Source organism: Panthera onca, chromosome A2 (assembly GCF_046562875.1).
Source record: "Panthera onca isolate mPanOnc1 chromosome A2, mPanOnc1 haplotype 2, whole genome shotgun sequence".
In the NCBI taxonomy this organism is placed as follows: domain Eukaryota; kingdom Metazoa; phylum Chordata; class Mammalia; order Carnivora; family Felidae; genus Panthera; species Panthera onca.
This window is the reverse complement of record NC_138340.1, coordinates 44,493,273-44,516,164: the sequence shown is the minus strand read 5'-3', so window position 1 is coordinate 44,516,164 and position 22,892 is coordinate 44,493,273. Positions and strand designations below refer to the sequence as shown.

The 22,892-nt window shown below is 35.4% G+C and overlaps 1 protein-coding gene across 3 annotated transcripts in view; it reads right to left on the bottom strand.

Annotated features, from left to right (window-relative positions):
• CNTN4 (contactin 4) overlaps positions 1-22,892 on the bottom strand; it is an 898,074-nt gene that overhangs the window by 662,409 nt on the left and 212,773 nt on the right. For all 3 annotated transcript variants that reach the window (XM_078442806.2, XM_078442805.2, XM_078442809.2), the window contains one exon: positions 9,364-9,419. The gene's annotated coding sequence lies outside the window, so the exon portion shown is untranslated. The remainder of the gene's footprint in view (positions 1-9,363; positions 9,420-22,892) is intronic.

The following is a 22,892-nucleotide window of genomic DNA, read 5'->3' as shown; positions in this document are numbered from 1 at the left end:
GTAAAATATACCTGAATGCTATTAACTGGAGACTCACCTAAAATGACACATAAGGAACAAAGTAGAAGTATCATTTCCAGGCAAATGATAATTTATATATAGGAGTATAGTCATGTTAAAATCATATAAAATAAATATTATGTCCAAAACCACAATTGAGAACAAAAAGAGAAAATTCCATAATGATCAAAAAGTCAATTCACCAAGAAACAAAGAAACAAAGAGAAAAGGGAAAGGGGAAGGGGAAAGGAAAGAAATGATATCCATTCATCAAATTAGTCTCTCCAGGTCACACAAAATGTTAGTAGTGATGTAGAATTATAATCCATGCAATCTTTTTTCCCCACTTTATCCCCCCCACCCCCGCCCCACACACAGTATAGTGCGCATACAATGTTATATTAGTTTCAGGAGTACAAAATAGTGATGTGACAAGCCTAAACATTATGCTATGTTCACGACTTGTACAGTTAGTATCTCACCACACAACACAATTACAATACCACTGACTGTATTCCCTTTGCTGCAGCATTTATCCCAAGACTTATCATTCTGTAACTAGAAACCTGTACCTACCCATACTCTTCACCTATTTTGTTCATCCCCCGGCGGTGCCCTCCCCTCTGGCAACCATCAGTTTCTTCTCTGTATTTGTTGCTTTGATTCTGCTTTTTGTTTATTCATTTGTTTTGTTTTACAAATAAGAGAAATTATATGGTATGTGTCTTTCTCTGACTTATTTATTAGCTTACCCTCTATGTCCATCCATGATGTTGCAAATGGTAAGATATCCTTCTTTTTTATGGCAGAGAGAGAGAGAGAGAGAGAGAGAGAGAGATGTGTGTGTATACACATCTTCTTTTCTATTCATGTATTGATGGATACTTGGGTGGCTTCCACATCTTTGCTATTATAAATAATGGCGCAATGAACATAGGGGTGCATATATCTTTTCAAATTAGTGCTTTTGTTTTCTTTGAGTAAACACCCAGCAATGAAATTACTGGATCATAGGGTATTTCTATTTTTAATTTTTTGAGAAAACTCTGTGCTATTTTTCACAGTGACTGTACCAATTTACATTCTTAGCAACAGTGCATGAAGGCTCCTTTTTCTATACATCCTCACTAATGCTTGTTATTTCTTGTATTTTTGATTCTAACCATTCTGATAGGGGTCAGGGGATACCTTGTGGTCTTGATTTACATTTGCCTGAGGATTAGCGATGCAAAGCACCTTTTCATATACCTGCTTGGCCATCTATATGCCTTCTTTGGAAAAAGGTCTATTTGGGTCCTCTGCCCATATTTTAATTGGTTTATTTGTTGTCTTGGTGTTGAGTTGTATGAATTCTTTATATATTTTGGATACCAACCCCTTATCAGATATATCATTTGCATATATCTCTTCCCATTAGGTATGTTGTCTTTTTGTTTTGTTGATGTTTTCACTGTATGAAAGTTTTTTTTTCATTTATTCCCAATAGGTTATTTTTGGTTTTGCTTCCCTTGCCTGAGTACACATATTGAGAACAATGTTGCTAAATCCAGTGTCAAAGAAATTACTACCTGTGTTTTCTTCTAGGAGTTTTATGGTTTCAGGTCTCACATTTAGGTCTTTAATTCATTACGAGTTTGTTATTGTATATGGTGTAAGAAAGTGGTCCAGCTTCATTCTTTTGCATGCAGCGTTCCAGTATCCCCAGCATCATTTGTTGAAGACGCAGTCTTTCCCGTTGGATGTTCTTCCCTACTTTGTCGAAGATTAATCGACCATAGATCAATGTGGGTTTATTTCTAGTTTTCTATTATGTTCCACTGATCTATGTGTGTATTTCTGTGTCAGTACTACACTGTTTGATTACTACTGATTTGTAATAGTAGTTGAAGTCCAGAATTGTGATGCCTCCAGCTTTGTTCTTCTTTTTCAATATTGCTTTGGCCACTTGGTGTCTTTTGTGGTTCCATACAAATTTTAGGATTGTTTGTCTAGCTCTGTGAAAAATGCTGTTGGTATTTTTATATGAATTGCATTAAATCTGTAGATTGTTCTGGATAGTGTGGGCATTTAATAATATCAATTCTTCCAACCAGGAGCATGGATTATCTTTCCATTTGTGACATCATCTTCAATTTATTTCATCAATGTCTTTTCTTTCATTCAATAACTTGTTTATCATTGCATTCTCTTCATTTAGTTCATAGCACCTAATACAATCAGTATTTTGTTTATTACTTGCCATCCCTATGATACAGCAAACTCAAAGTCAAGGGTACATATATACTTTATTTGCTGCCATATCATTAGACCTTAATATAGATTCTGACATATAGTCTGATCCCTATCTACTTACTGAAAGAAAAGATGACCCCAAAGTTTCCTGTTGTTCCAACCCATTCACCATAGCATAATCCTTTTCATTATCCATAAAGAAAAGGATATGATAGCAACTGGGTCAAATGACACAATTCATAAAGCCTTTTTCATAATTAAGATGAAAAGTTTCTGCTTAATGTTACAATTTATAAGATACTACATGAATAACTCAATCATCTTCTATATTCCCAGACTATGAATTTAATTTGCAAAGACAAAACCAAAGTTAAAAAAGAACAAACACTATGGTCTAAAGGAAAAAAAATCATAAATAATAAAAGGACAAAAAATTGAATTGTACATTTTCAGGCAGTAGTGTGTTTTCTTGGTAGCAATTTAAATTGAATTCAGAACCACAGACACAGAAACATTTTAATGTAAGGCCACAGGGATGTGTTCTTTTTGTTCTAACATTACCCTCATGGTATGTTAATACTCTTCTCTCAGCACAGGTAATGTTACCTCTGCTAGGAAAGGCTCTGTCAACTCTCAAGAGAAAAATATGAAGGATAAAAATCATGTTTCTCTGTAAAAAATTTCCCTGCTATATCAAAAGTCCCTCAGGGGCTGATTAAATTCATTAAGTGCTAGCAGAAATTCTAACCATTCTTTTCTTTCTGGCCAAGATGCTAACACAGGAAAAAGAACCAACCTTGAGACAGTTGGGCTGCCAATAACCTAATGTAATATAGCCTCATATTTACAACCAAGTAACACTCATTTAAAAAGTATAAATTATAGAGGGCCTGTTTCATAACTGACACTATGATCAGTACTTGCCATTTGTTCTTCCTCACTCTTGCAATCACCCAACAAAATGACTATTAGTACCCTTACTTTATAGTTTGACGAATCTGAGGCTTACAGAGATAAAAATTGAAAACTTTTAAATGTTTACCCAACTGTCTGACTCCATCACTGATAACTTTGATATTAAACCATGAATCCTTAGAATTAGAAACCCGACTTGGTCTTTGGCCTTGGAAGACACATCAAGACTTTAGGGAAGATGGTATGTATTGATGTGAATGACAACCTAAGAAGTCTGTTTATTTTGCTACAGGCCTTAGTCACCACACCTGAAGGAGAAATTGTGTCATCTTAAAACATGTATTTCATAATCTATTTCTATAGTGAGATATAATTCACATATAAAATTCACCATTCACTGTATAATTCAGTGGTTTTTAGTATACTCACAAGGTTGTGCAACTATCACCACTATCTAATTTATCACCCAAAAAAAGAAACCCTGTGCTCATCAGCAGTATGTTCATATTCTCCTCTCCCCTTAGTTCTTGGAAACCACTATTATAATTTCTATCTCTATAATTTTGCCTATTCTGGACATTTCAGATAAATAACATCATACATGTGGACTTTTGTGTTTGTCTTCTTAAACTATTTTCACAGTTCATCCCTGTTGTAGCATGTATCAGTACTTAATTTTCCTAACTTATTTTTAATTGATTAATATCTAACAAAAGATGAAAATCACTTGTACCAATCCAGAGAATACAAACTAACTAGTTTCCCTCTGCGTGTACATTAGACTAACTGTTGTGGTATTAACAAAGGAAATTTACATGTTGTAAGACCTTGAAGGATATTATAGTCTCCATTTTGCCGATGGGAAAAATGAGTCTCAGAGAAGTCAGTTTACCTGGCTCCAATATTATAGCAGGAACTTAAAGCATAAAGACTCTGAACATAAAGCCAAAATTATTTTCACTTACTTGATAGATATATGACAGGAACAACTAAATGGCCCATTCAGCCACTGAACCTATGATCTTTGGTTCACCAGAGACAGACTCTCGGAGGCTAACCTTCCACATTCCATCAATCCAGAAGTCTTTGTGTAGCTGAGGGTACTGAACTCAAGGGCCTGTCAGGGCCAAATAGGTAGCAAATGAAGTGGCATGATAAAAGGGAGAAGGAAGGGAGAGGCAGGTGCCTTGCAGGAAAGCCCTCCTGCCATCTAGGAATGTAAGTCTGGGATAGAAAGATATTCTGATTTCTCCTTAGAAAATCTGGAAATCATCATTTTATCTGAAATTGAATTTTCAAGTGCTGGCAACAATTTAAACATTGTTTTTGCAATTAAAAAGAAACAAAAAAGAACAAATGTGTGAACCAAAATAAGTCTGTTTTGAGGCTGTTCTAACCCATAAGCTACCACTTTTACAACTTGGGGTGGAAGACAAAAGGCTAGGGAACCTGGAGGTGGTGGCAAGGCCTTCCTTAAGGACAACCAAAGGGCATCATTACAATTTGAGAGAACTTGACCTCCTCCTGCCTTCCAGTCTCAATTATGAAAATGTCCACCAACTTTTTTTGGATTACTGAAGTAAAACTGAGATACAACATTGTATTATTTTCTACTGTACTATATAATGATTCAACATTTATATACACTGCAAAATGTTCACCACATTAAGTCTATTTACCATCTGTCATCATACAAAGTTACAGTATTTTGTTTGTGAAGAGAACTTTTAAGATTTACTTTCTTAGTTACTCAGATTTGCAATTCAGTAATTCAGTATCATTGACAACAGTCACCATTCTGTTATACCCCCATGACTTACTTATTTTATAACTGGAAGCTTGTACTTCTTGATCCATTTTGACCCATTTTGCCTTCGCAGAAGCCCCCTGCCTTGTGGTAATCACCAATCTATTCTCTGTATCCACAGGTTTGGTTTGGGTTTGTTTGTTCATTTGTTTTGTTTTTTGGATTCCAGCTATAAGTTAAATTATGCAGTCAGTATTTGTCTTTCTCTTTCTGACCTTATTTCACTTAGCATCGTATGTTCTAGGTCTATTCATGATGCCACAAATGATAAGATTTCATTCTTTTTTATAGCTGAAGAGAATTACAATGTGTGTGTGTGTGTGTGTGTGTGTGTGTGTGTGTGTATAACATATATACGTACGCATACACACCACATCTTCTTTATCCATTCATCCATCTATGGTTGTTTAGGTTCTTTGCCTATCTTGACTACTGAAAATAATGCTGCAATCAATATAGGGATGCATGTATCTGTTCAAACTAGTGTCTTTATTTGGTGGGGGGGGGGGGGGGGGGTGGAGATAAATATCCAGAAGTGAAATTGCTGGATCTTATGGTATTTTTTTTTAATTTTGTGAGAAACCTCCATACTGGTTTTCACAGTGGCTGCACAATTTTACACTCCCACCAACAGTGCATGAGGGTTCCCTTTTTTCCACATCCTTGTCAATGTTTTTTTTTAATTTTTTGTCTTTTTCTTTTAACTTAAATTTTAGTTAACATTACTTTTTGTCTTTTTGATTTTAACCCTTCTGACAGGTGGGAAATGATATCTCATTGTGGTTTTGACTTGAATTTCCCCAATGATAGGTGATGTTGAACACCTTTCCACTGTTGGCCATGTGTATGTCCTCTTTGGAAAAATGTCTATTCAGATCGTCTGCCCTCATTTTAACTGGGTTTTTATTTTTATTATTATGTAAGATCTTTACATGTTTTAGACATTAACCCTTGTCAGATGTATGACTTGCAAATGGAAGTTACCTTTTAATTGTGTTGGTTGTTTCTTTCACTGTGCTGAAGGTTTTTAGTTTGATGTAGTCCCAATAGTTTATGTTTGCTTTTGTAACCATTGCTTTTAGAGTCAGATCCAAAAGAATGTCACTTAGAGCAATCTCAAGGAGCTTACTACCTGTGTTATATTCTAGGAGTTCTATGGTTTCTGATCTTACATCCAAGTCTTTAAATCATTTTGAGTTAATTCTTTATTTGATGTAAGATACTGACTTAGTTTCATTATTTTGTATGTGGCTGCTTAATAAATAGTTCCCAACACTATTTATTAAAGACACTGTCCTTTCTCCATTGTTTATTTTTCACTGCTTTGTCATAAAATGACCATATATGCGTGGAGGTTTATTTCTGGGCCCTCTATTCTGTTCCAGTGATCCAATGGTCTGTTTTTATGCCAATACTCAAGTGTTTGATCACTATACCTTTGTAGTACTGTCTGAAATCAAGGAGTGTGATGCCTCCAGCTTTGTTCTTTTTTCTCAGGATCACTTTGCCTATATAGGATCTTCCATAGTTTCACACACATTTTAGTCTTTTGTTCTATTTCTGAGAAAAATGCCTTTGGAAATTTGATAAGAACTGCACTGAATTTGTGGATTGCTCTCAGTAGTATAGACTTTTTAATGATCAATTCTTTCTTGCTTTCAAGTGTATCTGTCTTTCACATCTTTGGTTAAATTTGTTAAGTATTTTATTCTTTTTGATGCAAATGTTAATGGGGCTGTGTTCTTAATTTCCCCTCAATAGTTGTTAGGGAATAAAAATACAACAGATTTTTGTATATTGATTTTGTACCTTGCACCTTTACTCAATTTATTAGTTCTCACAGTTTTTTGGCGGAATCTTTATGGTTTTCTACATATAAAATCATGTCATCTATAAAGAGTGATAATTTTATGTCTTCCTTTCCAATATGGATGCCTTTCATTTCTTTTTCTTGTCTAATTTCTGGCTAGGACTTCTAATACTATGCTCAAGTTCAGTAGAAAGAGTTGGCATCCTTATCTTATTTCTAATCTTTAGGGTAAAACTCTCAGCTTTCTGCCACTGAGTATGATGTCAACATCATAAACTTCCTTTTTCTTTTTCTTTTTTTTTAAATAGGCTTTACTCCCAGTGCAGAGCCCAATGTGGGACTTGAACTCACGACCCTGAGATCAAGACCTGAGCTGAGAGCTAGACACTGAATTGACTGGGCCAACCAGGTACCTCTACATCTTTAAAGACAGAGGAACGAGAACACGAAAGATGCCATTAAATATCCCATTCTTCCCAAGGATTATTAATGAAGACTGAGTACCATGATGTAGAAAAGAGATAGCATTACTGGCTTAGTAGAATCCATGATGGAAAAGTAAGCTAATCAAACAAGCAATTACAGTACAGTGTGATTTTCATTCTGTCCACAGTGATATAGGCATTGGAAAGAAGCCTAAGACTAACCTAGAGAAGAAAAACCATAGAAAAATCCTCAAATTTTAAGTTTTCAGTTAGCAACAAAAAGAGTTGATGAAAGATGGGAGAAGGGGGCAGGGTGGGGAGAACATGATATTCCTAAAAGAAGGAATATAATGAGTAAAAACAGGAGAAAATGGCATATTTAAACATTTTTTTTTATAATTCAAGTTATTGGAACGTATTTAGGAAGCTGTGGGGTAGGGGAGAAATAAAGGTTGAGAGGTAAGCAATGGTCAAATAATATGGAACCTTCTAAAGCCATACCGAATAGTTGGGAGTTGATCAAAGGAAAACAAGGAACAATGGAAGATTTATAGCTGTTTGTGATAATCTGATTAGATTTAGCAAATGGTTTAGGAAGATCACTCCTACTACCTTGTCTGGGATGGACTGTAAGTAAACAAGTCTAAGGAAATCAAAACAGAAACTAATATTAAGTTTAAGAACATTCAGAATACTGTGGAATAAGAAAAAGCCATAACAATGAGAAAAAGAACTGGCTCTTCCTGGAGGACTAGAGACTATCCAGAGCAGAGGCTTCCCCTAATTTACCTATATGCAGACCTCATACACACTAACACACCCATTCAAGACTGGGGGAGTCTCTTACATATCAGAAGACCCAAACACCTAACCAAAAGATTCATCAGAGGTAATAAATAGCTACTGTTTTTAGCAACTGAATCTGGGAATAGTTTATTACAGAGCAATACTTAACTCGTCAAAATACTTTACTCAATCTTGGCTTACAAAAAATATCTAAGAAACCAAGTAAAATTAATTTTTTCCTATTTATTATTGAGGGTATTAAAAATAATCTTCCCCTAAGAGTCAAAATCATGTGCTAATATTTACCCAATGTCATCAACTCCTGTACTGATTAAGTAAGATTATAATTTTTATCTTGCTTGGAAAATAAGTTGTCCATCAAGAAATAAATATTATACCTTTTAACATAATATATCCCCTATATTAGGGAATAAAAAAGAAATGTTGAAATCCCAACCCTTAGGTCCATGAATGTGATCTTATTTGGAAAAAGGTTCTTGCAGATATAATCAAGTTGAGACAAGGTCATATTGGATTACTGTGGGCCCTCAATCCAATGACAGGTGTCCTTATTACAAATACAAACTTAGACACAAGCACACAGGGGAGAAGTCTATGTGAAGACAAAGGGGGAATTGAGTAAAGTCATTACACATCAAAGAACATGAAAAACTGTGAGCAGCTACCAAAAACTAGAGGAATCAAGGACAAATTCCTCCTTTAGAGCCTTCAGAGAGTAAGACCCTACCTACCTTTCGATTTCACACTTCTAAACTATAGTACTGTGAAAAAATCAACTTCTGTTGTCTTAAGCCACTCAGCTCATTGTACTGTGTTACAGCAGTGTTAGGAAGTAAAAACAGAGACTTTTTGGATCCTTCATAAAAGGAAAAAATGCATTTATCATAGACCATGAGTTATACTGCTTGTGTTTTAGCCCTAAAGGCTTCAATTTTAAGACCTGAATACCTATAGAACCTAGAAACTAAGTATTTGTGTTTATTTGACTGATAAAATGTCCATTCCTTTAAAACCATTTGGCAAAAATGTAACAACCTTTACTTTATTCCCAATAGTCTTCCCATGATGCCAAATTCAGAAGTTTTTGAATTATCAAATTAATGTGAACCACAGGAAAGCTCCCACAAGTATCTTCTCCAGAAAGACTTGGGAAAGGTCTCAATTTCCTATTGTCAATCTTAGTTTACATGTCAATCTTAATTTACATGATGTAAATATCTTCATTAACTTCAACCTTCAGAAAAACATTAAAAATGATCTTATGGTATCACTCTGCAAGGAAAGGCTATCAATGTTTCCATAAAAACTAAGGATGTTAATCAAAGGTAAGGTGAAATAAGGAAAATCTCCCTTTGTGGGAAGCTTACCTTTTAGGGAAGTTCTTGGGACCACATAATGTGGAGGTATTGTAGGTCAAAGATTCCTGGAATAAAAATAAAAAATATGCAAATAAATACACTTTTCAAGTATAAATAAGCTTATTTGCAGCTGATACTTAACTACTGCCATTCTAAAATTAAATTAGGAGGAAATGAAAAATAAATATGGTTGGTATAAATGTCCACCTTGATAAAACTGCCCACATTAGGAGCCAGGATACCAGGTTCCTTTCTCTGCTTTGTCTCCCACTAGCTATGTGTCTTTTGAAAAGTCAGTTCAGCACTCTATCCTTTCTTTGTTAGTATAATGGCTCTAGGAGCCTGTGATATTTTGTGGTATTCAGATTCAATAAAAAAGACTACTTCTAAAGAAAGTATATTACAAAAGCTTATAAAATAATGAAAAGGTAAACAATGAACTAGGAAATATCTGGTGGTTTTTGATAGTCATATGAATGAGGGTAACAGTAACAAAAACAAAACATTCTTTCCATAAATATGGTATTATACCTTCTCTTAAAGCCACCAAGTTAAACTTTAATTGCAAAATAATTCTGTGCCTGAGAGTATTTTCCCCTGAAGCAATACTGTGTCCATCTAAGGAAAATATAGATATACAATATTACTGAGAATAAATGTATATACTTATATCTTCATGTTTATGTAACATGTGCATCCTCTAACCAACTTTCTATGGTAAATAATTTTACTTCTGAGCAAAATAACTGTCTTATTTCTTTTATAATTAAAAATATCATTTTCTGTAGATACATATAGATTGGCCACTCAGAAATATCATTACACAAGTCTAACCTAATTTACATATAAATGTAGCATAATTGATTAGGATAGAAATATTATATTTTCTTGATTAGCCATAAATACAATATCACTTCCTAAGATTATAATAATTTACCATATATTAAGTACCTAACTACCTTTACTTTCAAGTTAATATCAATAATGTCCAGGAGGTAAGGACCAAACATGTCTTTTTTATATTGTTAATATATACAGAAATTTATCTTTTTTAATGTCCTTTAGTACATATTTGCTCAAAATAAATAAAGTGCCACAAATGATTATGACAAATGAAAGGAAGTATTTCCTATTCAACAGACAAAAATCCTATACTCAAGTTAATAATGAATCATAAATAAATCACCATTTGTTTTATTTTACTATGGTCAATCACCAGCTGCATGTATGTGAATTGACCACCAAAGTTCAATATGTACCTAAAAGCCTCACTTTTTCTTGTATTAAGAGTAACCACTGATTAGAAGGTAAAGTTTTATTTATAGCTATTGGCATCATTTGCAACTCTCACACATCATTAACAACAGTTGAAATGATAATAATCCTGAAAAAAAACAAAAAACACAACTTTGGTCAAGGTTTCATTCTTTCCTTTCAAATCTTACCAAAACTTGACACACACACACACACACACACACACACACACACACACACACACACATATATTCTTCACAGAATGAAAGTAATATTATATTTGTCCAAATGAAGGATATAGATTTGAAATGAAAAATTAGGTTCTAACTTTATTCATGAAACAATAATCAAGTTCCTATTATTTAAAAGCCCAAGATCCAGGACAGCTGCCTGAGATGGGATGCTGGTTCAATTATTTACTAGTCATGTGATCTTGACCAATTCATTAACTGAAATAAGCCTCAATTTCACCTGTAAAGTGGGGACAATAGCATTATTCAGCCACAAAGAACAACTGAAAATTAAATAACATAATGCAATTTAGGTATTCAGGCTCCTACCTGGTATATGGCACTCCAGTAGTAATATTATAGTAACAGTGGTAAAAGATTCTCATATATTATAAATGGTTGCATGAAGGACAATACACACAAAAAGGAAAGTCAGCACCTAAAAAACTACATACTACCAAATATTTTCTCAATGTCTAAAATATTTAGCATTAAATTCACCCCTCTGATTTTTGGATTTGCTCCCAGAGGAAACACTGGCCAAAAATAAATTACCTGTTAGATGGCCTAACACAAATACATTTATCAGACTTGTTAGCTATTATGGAGCAAAGAACAATGCCCAAGGGAATGGAAGGCAAGATGGAAGGGCTGGAAAAATAAGGAGGAATATGTGGGACTGATCCCAAGAAGGTCTCTGAATCAACATTTGCACCTTAAAGAACTTGCCCCATCCAAAGGTCCTGGAAAGGACTGCCCTATGTACTGTGTAATTAAAACTAATTGGCTGTAGCAATTGAACAGGGAGGAATGCTTGACCCACATTAAGCCTAATAGGATTCTCTCTTAGAGACTGTAAACTGTACCAATGAGATAAAGGCAAGTAAAGGTGAAATTATTGTAAAAGAAACGAGTCTGTTGAGAGAATCAGAGAATCAAACAGTCATTCAGAAAAAACTAGGGTTGGCATATTATACACCCTTAATTCTGATCCCCATGAGAAACAAGGGATTAAATAAAAGGGGTGACAAGTAACCGCAGTCCCTATGAGGTCAGGTTTTACCTAGTTTTCTCTTCTTATGTAGATCACAATCATTTTGCCTGGCATATGGTTTCAACAACCCTTCTTTTCACTTGAACTAGTATAGATTTCTGTAACTTGCAAGTAAATGGTTGCTGGTTAAGGAATGAGCCCAGTGAAGGCAACCTTTCTGGGAGTAATATATAAGTTCAGGTATGTGCCTAAAGAAACTGGGGAAGTCATGTAGATGAGTAATAAAAAGATAAAGCATGAGCCCCATGTTGGGCTTTGTGCTGTCAGCAGATTCACTATTTCCCTCCCTCTCTCTCTCTTTCTCTCTCTGCCCCTCTCCACTCACACTCTGTCTCCCTCAAAATAAATATTTAAAAAAAAACATACAACAGAAATCACCCCACAACACTATTTGAAAGAAAATCTATACACACAAATTTTCATGACTCATAAATATGATTCATACTCAGCTGTTTCTTTACTCTTACAGACCAAGAGATTTTATATTTACATTTATTCATTTATTCCAAAATAGTTACTGGGAAAAGAAACAGAACTTTATTCCTAACTTCATGGTATTTGCTGACAAATCAAGCTACTACTCTACATAGCCACCAACATCCAAACAAACAAACATCATCGAAATAAATGTAAAATTGTAATAGACTATTCTCTGTATTTGAGACTGTTTGCATTTTGTTGTTGTTGCTCTTGTTTGACTTTAGATTCACATATAAATGAAATCATATGTTATTTGTCTCTCTTTGTCTGACATATTTCACTTGATTTCATACTTTGGGGCTGAGTAATATTCCATTGTGTATATATACACCACATCTTATCCAATCAACTATTGATGGGCACTTAGGTTGCTTCAACATCTTGGCTATTATAAATAATGCTGCAAAAAACACAGGGGTGCATATGTCTTTTCAAATCAATGTTTTCATTTTCCTAAGGGAAATACTCAGAAGTGGAAATACTGGATCATATGGTACTTCTCTATTTTTCTGAGGAAACTCCACAATGTTTTCCATTGTGGCTGTGTCAATTTACATTCCCACCAACAAGGCACAAATGTCTCCTGTTCTCTACCTACTCACCAACATCTGTTAGTTCTTACCTTTTTTGATACTAGCCATCCTATTAGAGGTAATGTTGAGGTTTTGATGGTTGAGAGTAGAGAGTTAGTTGAAATAGGTTAAGAGGACTAAAAGGTACAGACTTCCAATTACAAAATAAATATGTCATGGAGATGAAAAAAAGGGGAATATAGTCACTGATATTGTAAAAGGTTTTTGGTAATGACAGATGGGAACTACACTTATGGTGAGCATTTTGCAATGTATACACTTGTCAAATCATTATGTTCTACACCTAAAACTAATATATATAAACTATACTTCAATTTTTAAAAAGTCATAGCATATTACTTTGGAAAAAATCCTCTTTACAAAACCAAAGCATTTCAGGAATGTAATGAATCTCATCATCCTGTTATATAAAGCATGTTTCTAGCTTGACACTAATCACAGTATGTTTACCACCCACCCCACACACAGACACCTATCTTTTATCTTTTATTGTAGGAAAATATGCATCTGTTTTATCTTCTCTTATTCTTCAATTTGAAGTTGCATAGTACAACCTAGTCCAAAACAAGTGTTCCTTAAATATGTGCTGAATGAATGAATGGATCCAAATTAAAAACTAAGTAAAGGATATGCAACTTAAAAATTAATTCCATTTCCAGTGTGTGTTTTCTTGACTGCTCTTAAAAGGAAACTTCTAATGATGCCTAGATAGGTTGAAGAGTTCTTGATTTTATAATTAGGAATTACTTATTCTTCATTGGAAAAAAATGTTGAACAGTCATATTCTTTTATCAGGGGGGGAATGTAATTTAGTTAAAAGTTTCCACCTCAAATGTGCCAGCATGCTCAGAGATGAATGAAGTAGATAGTTACACAATGTCATTCCTTGAAAAGGTGTAAAGATACATGCATTATTCTTGGCTACTTTGGTGCTGTTGTACACAAGGAAAGACACCATACATCCATTATAGGCAATGGGATAATAGCCTCTGCTGGATAAGAACCAGAGGAAAGGCTTTCATTTCATTCACTTCCTTTAAGTTCAGCTTCCTTATGTATAAAATGAGCCTAATAATTATGTATGTACCTTTCAGTATTTTCATGAAGGCAGAATGAGATAATCCATGCAAAGGACAGTGCCCAGTTTATGATATGCACAAAATATTTAATTATTTTTAAACATCATTGAATATTTATTAAATTTTCCAATGTTAAGTCCATACCATTTACCTGCTATTGTAACAGTCTTAAATTATGGTTAAGTTTACTTGTGGATTTTATTATACACCCCAAAAAGTCACATGTGTGAATAGATAGGAAATTAATGCATGAATAAATGGATGAATTTCTCTCTGTCCAAAATGGGTCTAGGAGTTTGGTACAAATCAGCTGGTGTCATCAGCAACACATTGATTTTATTACAATACAAAGAAACCAGAAATCCACAAATGACTGCAGAGCTTCTTGGCTAAATGTAGCTAGAAAGAGGCAGCAGCTGGGATGGCCTAGGTCAAAACAGATGACTTTAGAGAACAAAAGGTCCTGATCTAGACCCTTCCCAAATACTTCATAGGTAAAAAGTGTGTTGGGTATTTATTTAAGACAAAACAATCCTTCCCAAGTGACAGTTGATAGCATGAAAATAGTCGTAATTAAAATGTTCAAAAAACTAGTTGAGGCATCCCGAATTCTTGCAGTTCTCACAGACGTTGGTTCCAAGATGGGGGCGGGAGGGGGGGGTTGGAGAAGATAGTGGTCTCATCACTTTAGCGATCTTTTTTCCCTTTCATTAGCGTCAGGCAGGTGTCTATCTAATAATAAACATACACAAGACCACTGTCAGCCACAAGGGTCCTTTAACTGTGATCATCCTTCTTATCATGACTTTAAGTAATCAGTAGGTAACACATGGATTCTGAAATGAGATCTGAACAGGCTTTGCTGCTTATCTTCTACATAAATTCAAGCACATTATTTAACCCCTTAAAGTCTCAGTTTCCCCACCTAAAATACAGGAAGAATATCACCTACCTTGCAAGATTCTAGTAAAGATAAAATGAGAGAAAGCATGACAATTATCTGATCTCTAACAGGTATTCAATAAGTGAAACCAAAATTATTATATTCTTTGAACATGAAAGGAAGGTATGTAGTGAGAGGGAAAAAATTCAGTAAGTTTCCATATTCTAAAAGACCATTACATTTAAAGGGATTTCCTTACATCGATCCTACTTTATTTAAGTTATTGACCTCATTTTCCATCACTGAATTAGCAAGTACTTTCTTCTCACGGGTGTTTACTTCTTCCACAGGAATTTAAAACCCAACCTGAACTTTCTGTGGGAGGTAAAGGTCACAAAGACATTAAATTATCCACGTGTATTTTCTAAATTTCTTTTGGCTTTGCTTGATGTTAATTTAGTATTAACATCCAGGCTACTGAACTAATACTAAGCTAGAGATTACATTTATATGCATTTTCAGTGGGAAGTGGGATGCATTTCTTATTGTGTAATCTAGCTACAAGCAAACAAATGGTCATTTGATTCTTTTATCATTATCCCAATGAATAATATCAACCACAGAGATCACTAATGGGTTCCCCCCACGCACTCAAAGTAAACAACAATACAACATGATACATAACAGGCTTTAGAGTTATTAAAAGATAATCATATCCTTGGGACTTTCACTGGGCATAATAAGTGGCACTGCTAGCATATGATTATCTCTCGATAACAAGGGTCCCTGCAGTTTTCACAAAGTGAGAAAAAAAAAAAACTCATTACCGTAGGGAAAACGTGTATTTATTCTACTGAAACATAAAGCTGACAATTTAAGCTAATGAAGAGTGGCTCTCCCTGAGATGACAATATTACACAGTGTTGGAGGTTTCATATCAAAGTTACACAGGCACCATCACTTTGAGGACTCTGGCTTGAAGAGCCATATTCTAGAAGACTAATTTCTGGGGTTTTGACTACAAAGTAAACAGGACTCAAAGATGCTTAACAGCCTAAAGATCTATGCATCTATTTAAGACAGAGAAAGGACTGACAATAGTGATTAGAATGGCTTACATTGCTTATCAGTTGTAAAGTTAGAAACTTGAGATTCTGAGCTTCACAAGTTGTCCCTGTGTAACATAATTAGAGCAGCTCACTTGAGGGGCTATAGACAGATGGTCCAGTCTACATGAGCTCCCAAGACAAACAACCAGTGACATCAAAATAGGAGATGGTGGTGTATGGATTTAGAAATACAAGAGCAGAAGAAACAGGCAGGCATCCTTAGCACTGTTCTCAAAGATAGAATAAAAAAGGTTTATACACAAGAAGAGAGCTTTACTTAAGGTTAATTCAGCAAGAAAACTCAACTCACCTAAAATTACTCAGAATGGTGGTACTTTCTGATCTCTCTACCTCCTAAGAAATAAACAAAAACTGCTTCTCAAGACTCCACTTATTAATCCATAAAGTGGGTAAATTACAACTTTCTTCAGAATTACTGAGAAAATTAGGGGCACCTGGGTGACTTTAGTCGGCTGAGCATCAGACTTCTGCTCAGGTCATTATCTCAGGGTCTGTGAGTTTGAGTCTAGCATTGGCTCCGTGCTGACAGCTGGGAGCCTGGAGCCTGCTTCGGCTTCAGTGTCTCCTCCTCTCTCTGCCTCTCCCCTGCTTGTACTCCCTCTCCCTCTCCCTCTCCCTCCCTCCCTCCCTCTCTCCCTCTCTCTCTCAAAAATAAACATTAAAACAAATATTAAGAAAATAATTACCAGGAAAATTAAATTCAAAAACTGAGTTTAAAAGCACCCTGTAATTATAAAACACTCTATATTTGTCAGATATTAATATTACCAGTATTTGGAGAGATTACTTTCATAAACCTTAAAATGAGTTGAAAATGCATCATTTCTCAAAGGTTCTGCCAGTGATGTGGCTTAACTTTGTAAGAGATTATGCTAGTGGAGAATACATAATAGTTACTTTGCCATAATATGTTTGGAACTGCAAACTTGGCATTGTGACCCATGAGACAAAGACCTAAAAACAACCTAAAGTCTTAAAATATGTGCAAAGGTATGAATTTTAGGAGTTTACCACAACAAAGAACCAGAAATTCCACTGCTCTAAGTCAGTGACTATCCACCAGAAGCAATTTTCTGGCAAAGTCTAGAAACATTTTTGGCGATACAAATTTGGGGAAAGGGGGTAAGGGTGGTTTACTCCTGGCATCTAGTGGATAGATGACAGGGATGCTTGCTAATCTTCCCATAATGCAGAGGACCCTGTTCTAAACAAAGGCACTATTTGCACCTAACTTATAATTTGAATGATCTGTATCACTAGGTGTTCACATCAATGATTCAGTGCTGTGAAAAACTACTCCATCTGCCTCTACATCCTAGAAATACACACGGAAAATAATTCTCTTCCAATTATTGAAGCCCATATACAAATGGAGGCTTCTTAGCCCTTTACATTTCCACTAAGGAAAATTATCAGGTTTGGCTACATTTAATTCTATCTCTCCCATTGGGAAAACAGGGGAAATGTCAATGTGTTGGTGATGTGCAAAACCAGAAAATGAAATTTTCCAGGGTTTACCATTATCACAAAAAATTGAAACAGTTATAATGACAACCTGTCACTCTGCATTTCCAAGACATACATTATGCCAATGCTTGACATTCCACAACAGCCTAATGTGTCACATTATGTGACGCGGTAAAAAAAATATATTGGACACTTAGAATTTGATATTTCCTATAAGTTCATGCTCTTTATCTGAATTTTACCAATTCAGGGAAAGGAAAAACCTAGATGTCTGCCCAGCAGATGGAAAACAACTGAAATGGAGCAAAAATCACAGCATGTAACTGTAGAATGATAGGATCCAAATATTTTCACACGGCTAATTTCATATACTCTAAGAAGAAATACAGCATACAGTAGTGATAGAGTACAGACTCTGGCTTTCAGAACTCAATTCTCCATATTCTAGCTGAGTGACTGTCAGGAAATTACTTACTCCCTCTGTGCCTTATTTCCTTCATGTATTAAATGAAGGTACCAATCTTATTGTCTCCTAGGGCTGTTATGAGGATTATATACATTAACGTTTACCAGGAGTTCTATAGACAGTAAAGGCTATTAAGTGGTTTTATTTATTTATTTATTTATTTATTTATTTATTTATTTTTATTATATGAAATTTATTGTCAAATTAGTTTCCATACAACACCCAGTGCTCATCCCAAAAGATGCCCTCTTCAATGCCCATCACCTACCCTTCCCTACTTCCCACCCCCCATCAACCCTCAGTTTGTTCTCAGTTTTTAAGAGTCTCTTATGCTTTGGCTCTCTCTCCCACTCTAACCTCTTTTTTTTCTTTTTTTTCCTTCCCCTCCCCCATGGGTTTCTGTTAAGTTTCTCAGGATCCCCATAAGAGTGAAAATACATGGTATCTTTCTCTTAAGTGGCTGTTTTTAATAAAAAGAAACACCTCTAGATAAAAGAGTTCATTATCTCATTTTATAGAAGAGGAAATCTAAGTCCTATGTATTTACATAACTTTTCCAGATATCACTGATTCCTTGAGGTTATTCTTGGGGACTGTTCTGTTCTCATAAGTAGCAGTGGACTTCATTCCTGGAGACTGCTGTGCAAGTGCTCACTTTGGTGAGCATGAATTAAATACACAGTGCATAACAATATGCAGTAAATGACATAATGGAACATAGGGTGAAGGAAACATTGCCGGCAGGCCTGAGGGGCTCACAATCTGGTTCAAGACAGAAAATCTGTTCATGGCCATACACGACTTGTACACACAGGTATCCTCTGCTTTTTGAAAGTTCATGTTACACCAATTCACTTTTAGGAAAGACCTACATTAGCAGAGTGCCTGTGTTCCCTAACCAAAAGAAATTCTGAAGAATTTCGCTTTTATTTAAAGAATGGCAAAAAGCACAAAGTGTTCAGTGTTTGTATTGCGTTTGGTAGTTATGGAGTCAGTGCACACCCTGAGCACACTGCCAAGCTCCCTCCCAGGAACTACAGTGAGCATCAAGCCATGGTAGCTTTGACACACAACTGTGACTGAGAGAGTTTGTGGTTCACTTTGATTTACTTTGTGCATCTGTTAACAAGATGTGTCCTAAGCTATCAGAAAAGTCTGAGAGAAGTCATTTTTGGGGTCTGAGAATGCTCAAAATTTTTCTATAGAGACTAATGGTAACTGTTTTTTGCTTTATGCCATTAGGGCCATGAAAGATTTCATAGAAACGCTCTACTTTCACAAAGCAGGGGAAACCTATAATGGAAACCATGGGGTAAGGCCTCTGAAGTGCAACTTCAAACCGGAAAAATAGGGGTAATAGGGGTCACAGTTTTCAAACATGTGGCCATAAGACTTCTGGCCATACTATTATTTTTATATAGTATAGTACATACTATTTTTATATAGTATAGTACATACTATTATTTTTATTTTCTGAACATTTTAAATCTATGTGTACTTACATTTGTATGAATATGTGTATATTTATTTTTATATTTATTTTCCATTTATAACATTTTCTTCTATTCATATTATTGATATTAATGTTCTTCATAGGCACAATTTTAAGTAATTAAAAAATTCATTAGATTGGGGTGCCTGGGTGGCTCAGTCAGTTAAGTGTCTGACTTCAGCTGAGGTCATGACCTCACAGTTTGTGAGTTTCAGCCTGGCGTCAGGCTCTGTGCTGACAGTTCAGCCAGGAGCTTGCTTCAGATTGTGTCTCCTTCTCTCTGCCCCTCCCCCATTCATGCTCTGTCTCTCTCTCTCCCCCAAAAACAAATAAACATTAACTTTTTTTAATTCATTACATTTACAGAAACGTTAAGTAGAATAAAGGATAGTCTAGTATGCACCTATGTTAAAAAATATGACCATGGTATATAAATGTCGAGAATTGGGAGAAAATCAGTATATACAAAGGGAAATTCTGTATGAGTAATTAGGTGTAAAAGCCTAGAATGGGGTTTACAAACATGGCCCCTGATTTTCCCTAGAATCAAGTATTTATTGTGGTTCTTTGGAGGAGGGTTACTAGTTCCCACCAGGCACCTGAGAACGTGCATCCTTTCCCATAACCACTGTTACTCATGGTCCAGAAAGAGAACTATAACATGGTTTTCTCTAAAGACAGAAGTACTTATTACACAATGACATATTTTTGAAGGGAAACACATCCACAACAAAATGTAAAATATAAAGCATGACTTCATTTTCTTTCTCAAAGAGGAAGAGACCTGCTGATGTAAAAGCCAAGTGTCTCTGAAACAAATGGCTGCTGAACCTGAGAACAAATCTTAAAGGTCAGTATGTGTTTACAATATCATCGAATATTTTGCTATTACCATGAAGAATGAAATAGCAACTAAGCAACATGAAGGAGATGAAAGAAATAATATTTTACAACGTAGTGAATTGAGCTACACACACAATAATTTCCAGGATTGATTTCCTGTCTACTTTTGAAGCAAATAGCCATCAATTTGGAAATCCATGCACAAGTAGGTGAAGAACGCAAATATTTCCCACTCAGTGGGAAATTTCTTTAGCTTTCTTGAAAGAAACTTAGCACAACACACACACACACACACACACACACACACACACACACACACACACCTACTAAGAATTGTATAATTCATACCAACTTGAAATTTCCCTAGCTCACTATAAATCGGTTATGGCTTAACTGAACTCCAAGGTAGGCAGTGCAACATTTGAAACACTTGGAAAAATCATATTGGTGTTCCACATCTTTGTAGGTAGAAAACTGTTCCTTGTGTAGTCCAGATCCTAGAAAGCTTGGTGAACTGATAAAGAGGCTTTAGGGTTACAGAAATGCTGGTTCAAACCTAACTACCTCATTTATTCATTTATGACCAAAGGCAAAGTAGTCTTAGTGTCAAACTCTGCATTTGTACAATAGAGGCCATGATACGTTTATTGCCCAGGGCCTAGTACATAGTACTAACTCAATTATAGTAGCAGCCATTCCTATTCTTGCTTCAACTGAAACCCCACTGTCTCATTCTCTCTTCATAAGGGACCAAGTCACCTGATGACTGAGATGTCAGACTAGGGAGGTTTTAGGGATCAATGCTCAATTTCTCCTCATAGTGGTCATCTGCAAAAGTATATTTCCTTAATGATTTTGTTAATTCCCTAAAATAAATATTTCTTCTTTTCACTCTGAACCATTATAATTTTCAAAAAAAAGAGTTCAAATACTATAGGAAAAGTTCCACATTTTCGATAGTACACTTCTGTTAAAAAATAGCACAACAATAACATTTCTAATTATGCATGTTTAGTTGTAAACTATAAACATGTATTAGTATCTTATTAAGTTATACATATAATTAAATATAAGCAATTATTTAAAATTATATAAAATGTAGAAAGAGAAATTCTCATATGCTTCCTAACATATGAGTCGTTTTTTGCAAAAAGGGACTTACTATTCTTTATAAGAAGGGACTATTACTATGTTAAAAGGACTTACTACTTCTTTACAAATTAGTAAAGAAATATTTTGTAAAGAAATATCTAACTATAGATAAAATTGAAGACTTCTAATTTTGGCCTCAGAGTAATGGGTATCACACTTACTTTAACCTGTCATCTACTATAGAACTGAACAAAATATATGAAAAAACTGATTTCAGGCATTAGACAACAGACAGCATAAAGCTGTGATCCTTTAGAGAAAGGACACACATGAGGTAAGCTCCTAGTTTTTCCTGACTACTTCTGTGGGCATTATCCAAACAACAGCAAAGAGAAGTGAAGCCCAAAGCAAAAGCAGTGGTCTCGCTGTGTGAAACAAATTGGAGTTTGGGGCTATTTAATACAGTTTGGAATTCACACAGTTAGATATTGAAAAAGAGGGCACTGCCCAAAGAAGGATCTGTAGACCTTTGTTTGCATAGAGGTCCAGATGATTTGTCGGCTGAACACTACATTGCAGGGCACCAGGCAAGTTTCCACAAGGCCCAGCAGAGCAGAGTCACTGGGGGAATTGAAATGAACAGATTCCACAGCTTTTCTGGGGCTGGAGATACTGGAGTTCCAAAAGCCAGAGTGGAAAATACATCAGGAGCACTCTAAGTATTCCAGTGAGATCTTAAAAGGTTCACTCTTAAATTTTTGAGAGTCAAAAAACCTATTTACATGGGTTCTGTTCTGTCTACTGACATTTACTGTAAGAGAAATTAAAAATGAAACTTCTAAAAATACTCATTCATTTCACAATGAGAATAAATCCACTCCATATTTACACAAATTGCACATCGTAAGGAAAAATAACTGTATTATCTGAAACAAAACAAAGAGACGGGGCACCTGGGTGGCTCAGTCGGTTAAGCGTCGGACTTCAGCTCAGGTCACGATCTCACAGTCCACGAGTTCAAGCCCCGCGCCGGGCTCTGGGCTGATGGCTCAGAGCCTGGAGCCTGCTTCCAATTCTGTGTCTCCCTCTCTCTCTGCCCCTCCCCCGTTCATGCTCTGTCTCTCTCTGTCTCAAAAATAAAATAAAAAAAAATTTTTTTTTAAATAAAAAAAAACAAAACAGAGATTACAATTCATGTTTTACACGTTCGCAAATCGTTTAAAGGTCTGCCTCAACTGAAGATAAGTGGATCCCTCTATTTTTCTCTACATTTAGTTTTATGTAATATCACATGTCATGCAGCCTCTGGAAAAGTCCACTGAACACTTGTGAGAAACTGAGACAAAGACAAATACTGGGTGACACCTGGGTATCTCGGTTAAGCCTCCGACTCTTGATTTCTGCTCAGGTCATGTTCCCATGGTTTATGAGACTGAGCCCCGAGTAAAACTCACACTGACAACAGAGAGCCTGCT